The 6,889-nt window shown below is 48.4% G+C and overlaps 1 protein-coding gene across 3 annotated transcripts in view; it reads right to left on the reverse strand.

Annotated features, from left to right (window-relative positions):
* TRIM26 (tripartite motif containing 26) overlaps positions 1-4,997 on the reverse strand; it is a 29,227-nt gene extending 24,230 nt beyond the window's left edge. For 2 of the 3 annotated variants that reach the window (XM_032140893.2, XM_032140892.2), the window contains exon 1: positions 4,687-4,995. The gene's annotated coding sequence lies outside the window, so the exon portion shown is untranslated. Of the gene's footprint in view, positions 1-4,686 lie in introns of all 3 variants that reach the window. The other variant, XM_058432135.1, reaches the window with a different exon arrangement.
* Between the last annotated feature and the right edge of the window lie 1,892 nt (positions 4,998-6,889).

The following is a 6,889-nucleotide window of genomic DNA, read 5'->3' on the forward strand; positions in this document are numbered from 1 at the left end:
TGTGTATTTAACTCCCCAAAAGGAAACAGCATGAGACAGGCCTAGTAACAGGCCAAGGAATCCTATAGCAGCAGACCAGATATTGTGCTCCTCGACCCAACCAATAAATGTTGTAAATGTTTATCTTTGGGGAGAGAAGGGGAAGGGCCCACCCAGCTTGTTCTTCTTTCCCTTGGTAACTTACCATCTATGAGTTAATGAGATGGAGACATTCTAACCATTAATCCAGGGAAAGGGAGGAATCTAAGCCATCAGCAAGGGAGTTAGTGCTTTTCATCAAATTTGAGACACCTGTGACATCACATTTTAGCATCTCTGAAATGTGATCAATCACATGTCATAATTTAACTGGCAAAGTATTTTTTTGATGTGGAGCATAAAATAAGGGCACATAAAAGATTTGGTGGTGCTGTGGTTTGAACATGTCCCCCAAAACTTCACGTGTTGGAAACGTAATTGCCAATGTAACAGTATTAAGAAGTGGGGTCTTTAAGATGTGACTGGGTCATGAGGGTGGAACTCTCAGGAATGGATTAATGCCATTCTTGCTAGAGTCCATTGGCCTCTAGAACCGTGAGCTGAATAAACATCTGTTGTTTACAATTTACCCAGTCTATGGTATTCTGTTACAGCAACAGAAAATGGATTAAGACAAATAGCATCTTAGATTTGGTCAGATGTGGCATATTTCCTAAAAAGTGCTGCCAGGATCATCCTTCTAGCACACAGGATCTCATCCTGTTATTCTCCTGCTTCAAATCTCCTAGCTGAGGCTGGGTTTGGTGCCTCATGCCTATAATCCTAGCACTTTGGGAGGCTGAGGCAGGAGGATCCCTTGAATCCAGGGGTTGAAGACCAGCCTGGGCAACATAGGGAGACTCTGTCTCTAAAAAAACAAATAAATAAATAAAAATAAAAATAGCCAGGCGCGGTGGCTCACGCTTGTAATCCCAGCACTTTGGGAGGCCGAGGCGGGCGGATCACGAGGTCAGGAGATCGAGACCACAGTGAAACCCCGTCTCTACTAAAAATACAAAAAATTAGCCAGGCGTGGTGGCAGGCGCCTGTAGTCCCAGCTACTCGGAGAGGCTGAGGCAGGAGAATGGCGTGAACCTGGGAGGCGGAGCTTGCAGTGAGCCGAGACTGTGCCACTGCACTCCAGCCTGGGCGACAGAGCAAGACTCCGTCTCAATAAATAAATAAATAAATAAATAAATAAATAAATAAATAAATAAATAAAAATAAAAATAAAAACAAAAAAAATCCTACTAGCTGAGGTCCAAACTGCACAGGTGGCTGGGCGCGATGGCTCACGCCTGTAATCCCAGCACTTTGGGGGGCTGAGGCGGGCGGATCATGAGGTCAAGAGATCGAGACCATCCTGGCCAACATGGTGAAACCCAGCCTCTACTAAAAATACAAAAATTAGCCAGGCATGGTGGCACGCACCTGTAGTCTCAGGTACTTGGGAGGCTGAGGCAGGAGAATCGCTTGAACCTGGGAGGCAGAGGTTGCAGTGAGCCAAGATCACACCACTGCACTCCAGCCTGGGTGATAGAGCAAGACTCCGACTCTTAAAAAAAAAAAAAAAAAAAAATGCACAGACATCCTCCCCTGCCCTGCATCCGGCTAGCCCCAACTTACCCATCCAGCCCCAAATCCCTCCTCGTCCTACCTAATTCTCTGGCCATTAGATACACTGAACCAGGAAGACAGCCCCTTCTTCACTCCCCACTCTCCACCCATTCCCTTGTACATGCTCTTCTCTCCAGTCCAGCTCATCCTTGAAGGCTTGAATACAATTTGTCCCCTTATCTGTGAGGTGTTTCCTGTGCCCATCCCATTCCCATCTCTGAGTTGAATGTATCTCTCCTCCTGCAGCTTTGCATATACTGTATTTCTACGATAGCACTATCACACTGCTCCATACAGTAGCACCCCCCATCCGCTAAAGATACATTCATATAGGAGTCCCCTCAATCCTCAGGAGATGCATTCCAAAACCCCCAGTGGATGTCTGAAACCTATGTTTCTCCTACACACACACACTTGTAATAAAGTTTATAAAGTAGGCACAGAAATAGATTAACAATAATAACACAACTGAAAAACTATAACAATATATTGTAATAAAAGTTATATACATGTGGTCTCTCTCTCTCAAACTATCTTGTACTGTACTCACCCTTCTTGTGATGAAGGAACAGTGGGAGGGCAAGAGATTTCATCATGCTACTCAGAACAATGCACATCTAAAACTTATGAATTGTTTACTTCTGGAATTTTCTGTTTACTGTCTTTGGGCTGAGGTTGACCATGGGTAACGGAAACCACGGAAAACTAAGCCATGGATAAGTGGCTGTAATTGATATTTTTATCTGTCTTCTCTCCCACCAGAATGTGAACCCAAAGGTCATGCCTCACTGACCTTTTTATCTCCAATATCTGGCACAAAGTAGGGGGTCTGCAAATGTTTGTGAAATGAATGACCTCCCCTAATTCCAGAGCCCTGCCATCTCCATTCTTCCCCCTTTCACCACACACCCCCCTTTCCCACATTAAAATTCTGCTTCAGCAGCAGGCTTCCAGGGCTCTCCTTAGATTAGACATTCTTGGCCACACACATTACCTAGATCTCTCCTGGCCTCCCTCCACATACACACAATTTTGGGGGGAAGAACAAAATTCCATTTCTATCAAGCTGGCAAAATCTAATTCATCCTGATGCCAGCCAAATTATGTTTTTGTCTTCCGAAACCAACTTCCCATTCTCCGTGTTTTTTCTATTCTGATCCTGGGGGGTCCAAGTCTGAAGTCATTCCAAGAAGCCTCAATTCAGACCATGGACTCTCTTCGGGGGTTTGCAGTGTCTTCTGTGGTGGTCACACACAATCTGAGTCCAACCTGTTACTCCCCTGCAGGAAGTGATATCTAAGAAGTCACCCACTGCCTTGGGCCTTCAGTCTCCTTACCTCTTAACAAGGGGAAAATATTTTGCCAAGTTTACCAGGCTATTTGAGGTTGAGGCAAGGTCACATAAGTACAAGTGTCTCACTAACAAAAAGCTCTATAAAAATACTAAGAAGGAGCACAGGAGCCAATGTGAAAAGAGCTCCCAACAGCCAAAGCCACAGTAATTTGAGCAACAAAATAAAGTAGTATTGGATTATAAACCAAAGTATAAAATAAATGTCCCTGAGTCTACACTGAAATTAATGATTGAATAAATTAATAAATGAGGGAGAAGAGAGAAACAAATCTTCCATGCAGAATAACTGCAAATAATAATACGTAGATACTTGCCCTCAAGAAGGGGGAATATAACTCTCAGCTCCCTAGGTATGGGCTGCACTTAGTGACTTCCTTCTAAAGAGGACAATACACGCAAAGAGTGGAAAAGAGACTAATTGTACAGTGGAGAAACCTGAAAAACACTATCTCAGCCAAATCAATATTAAGTCATAAATCATGTTAGTACATGCCCTTGACACGATGGGATGAAAATGGCAATCTACCTCTGTGGTCTTCCTCCCAGTTACCCGTAAGCCCGGTCTCAGGAGAAAAACATCAAATTCCAACAGAGGGGCATCCTACAACATATACGACCAGTATTCTTCAATACTGTCAAGGTCATCAAAAGAAGTCTGAGAAACTCCCACAGCCAAGAGGAGCATAAGGAGACATGACAACTAAATGTAATGTGGTAACCTGCATGGGATCATGAAACAGAAAAAGTACTGAGGTAAAAACTAAGGAAATCTGAACACACTATGGACTTTGGTCAATAATAATGTATTGATATTGGTTAATTGCAACAAATGTACCAAACTGAGGTAAGATGTTAGTAACAGGGGACCCGGTTTGGAGCATGTGGGAACTTCGTACTATCTTCTCAATTTTTCTGTAAATCTAAAAGTGTTGTAAGAAATAAAGTCTATTTAAACAATAAGATTGCAATTTTTGAAACATAAAAAGCCTAGCTTTTTTAAAGGTGATTTTTTTGAACTTGGGGAAAAACATGTTAGGGATTATGATTTCAGCTAACAGTTAAAAACAGAAGGTTAAGGCATGCATAAACGAATGTCATTCTCCCCTCTTTTGAAGTACACACAAATCGTGGTGTCAAAATTTGAAATCTACTGGAGATTTGGAAGTGTGTCTCTCCCATTTACTCCACAAAGTTAAATTTACACCTTTTTTCTAAGGCCAAATAGGGAGAAAATCAGTAAGAAAAATGCTAATGGGCTGGAAAGAGTGAAAGCACAGCTCCAAGTATTTGCGGCTAAACCGGTTTACTCTGAACAACAACAAAAAAAAAGACAGAAAGAAAGCATGACACTTTGGTCAGGGAGCTGGATTAGTCGCCTATCTACCAGGCTCCAAGCAACCGGACGGTCATCCAGGCCCTGCTTACTTCTGGTTCCGCAGACTAGAATGGATGGGAGTCTGAGTAGGATACCAGAAAGCGAGAAAGACCCAAGAGGAGGGAGAGAATGGAAGGACAAGCAAACAGGAGGGATCTGGCTGGCAGAGAGGACGCAGCGAACTTGACCCCCTCCTGAGCCCGCCCGGGGGCCTGGCCCCGTTTTGAACCCGGGTCCGGCGGCTGCGTTGGGTCGCCCCAAACCCGGCGAGCGTGCGAGACTGTTGCTTCGCTGTATGTCTCATCTGACACCCCCTACTCACCGGTCCCGAGCTCCGGGCCGCGAATCCCGGCCGGGGCCCCTCCTCTCTCGCGGCAGTCTGTTCCGGGTCCCGCTCCTACACGAGCAACCAGCGCGACAGCTCGTCCCCGCCCCGTAATCTCCCGGCTATTCGGGGGCCCTTCGCCGAGATTTCTCCCAGACCAGCCCCGGGATTGGCTCCTGCCGAACTTCGCCTTCCAATAGGAACCTTAGTCTCTTTTACGTCACTGATCACCGGGCAAATCCCCAGACAGCCGAGGGCGGTGGGGCACCAGGGGCAGCGAAATGGAAACAGAAATCAGGCGGGACCGAGGCTGCGCCTAGAACCGCAGCCTGAGTTTGGCGCGTAATCGGGGTGGCCTGTTACACGGTCTAAGGGAGTAAATGCTAAGGCTTAGGAGGCCCCTACGTAGGACCCTTGAGAGGGCAATAATCCCCTTTCTACCTCTCGAGACCCCTCACTGCCCAACTCTGGCCTTATGCTGGATCAGGGTCCGAGATGAAGGTATGAGGCGAAGGTGGCGCTCGCCGGGTGCTCAACATTAAATACGAAGTCCCTTCTCCTAACGTTGCCTAAATTTGCTTCCAGGACAAAGCAGAATTTTAGCAAGCAAATACTCTCAGAGACCTATTTACGAAAATTATTACTTCCTAGGTAAAATAACGTTCAACCAGACAGCCATTGTCGCCATTCGACGGAAGGAAAAACTGAGGTTCCAGAAGCTTAAGGGTCTGGGCCCAGTTCAGGGGGGTTGTTTCCGCTCCTCGACGCTGAATTTAGAAACCAGAGGCTGCAGAGCGGGCCGAGACTCGGGTTCCCCAGGTCCTTGGTAGGGAGGTTTCCAGGAGGCTCGGGCGCGCCCCCGCCCACGGCCCCGGAAGCTGACGCCGCCGAAGCGTACGCCGCTGCCCAGCCTGCCCTCGCTTCCTGCTCTGCCTGCAGCCGCTGCGTCCAGTCCAGCCGCAGGGCCATGCCCTGTGCTGCGGTTGCCGTGTCCCAGGCGTCGACGCGTCAAGATCCCCGTCTTTCCCGGCCAGCCAGGCGGCAGCGGCGTTCAACTCGTGCACTGGGCTGGCAGCAAGCTGGGAAGAGGCGGCGCAGGTTCTCCCGGTCAGCCAGTGCCCTGCTCCTAAGGGTGGAGATCTAGCTGGGGACGCTGGTCGCCCGCCTAGGCAGTAGTGAGAGGGTGGGCTACAGTTGTTTGGGTATTCATGAATGGAGGAGCTCAGGGTCCTACACCCTAAAACCTGCTGAATCTTCACCCCTCCTCCGCTGGGGGTAGGGAAATTTGCACTGCATTTAAGCAAAGTGTAGTGGAGTGGGTGGGACATTCAGAAGAAACCACGCCCACATTTAACATCCCGCGTCCTTCCCTTCTCCCCCAGCCCCGCATTTTGTCTTTTTCCCCTTTGTCCAGCAGTATAACTCACGCTGCCCCTCCGGGCTGGGAGGGGTGTAGACCTCACCTGCTGAGCATAACACTGGCGGGCCTGTGCTCTGGAGGTGGTCTCAGCACCTACCTAGACCCTCTTGATACCTGCTTTTTTAGTTGGTGTTGTGGGAAGAAAGTGTGTTTAACATGCTCCTTAAATAATGCTCTGCCGCCGGGCGCGGTGGGTCACGCCTGTAATCCCAGCACTTTGGGAGGCCGAGGTGGGCGGATCACGAGGTCAAGAGATCGAGACCATCCTGGCCAACATGGTGAAACCCCGTCTCTACTAAAAATACAAAAATTAGCCGGGTGTGGTGGCACGCGCCTGTAGTCCTAGCTACTCAGGAGGCTGAGGCAGGAGAATCGCTTGAACCCGGGAGGCGGAGGTTGCAGTGAGCCGTGATCGCCCCCTGCACTCCAGCCTGGGGACGGAGCGAGACTCCGTCTCAAAAAATAATAATAAAATAAAAAATAATGCTGTGCCACTAAGCCTTCTCTCCCTGTCCTGAGGTCTTTGGCCTATTCACAGACCATTCTGGGCAGACTCCAGCCACAAATCCACCACCCCCCTTAAAATTCTCTATCCTCTCAGCACTCTTAGAGGGGCATGGAAGACCCTTGCAGGGGCTGGGGCTCCTGACATGACAGCTCCACTTAACTCTCTGACCTCCCTCATGCCACTTCTCCCTCGGTCTCTGTGCTTTCACCCTACACCTGGTCTTGAAACTCCCTCTGCCCCAGCCCCTTGCATGGCTGCCCGCTTCTTGTCAG

This window comes from Hylobates moloch, unplaced genomic scaffold (assembly GCF_009828535.3).
Source record: "Hylobates moloch isolate HMO894 unplaced genomic scaffold, HMol_V3 SCAFFOLD_20, whole genome shotgun sequence".
NCBI lineage: Eukaryota > Metazoa > Chordata > Mammalia > Primates > Hylobatidae > Hylobates > Hylobates moloch.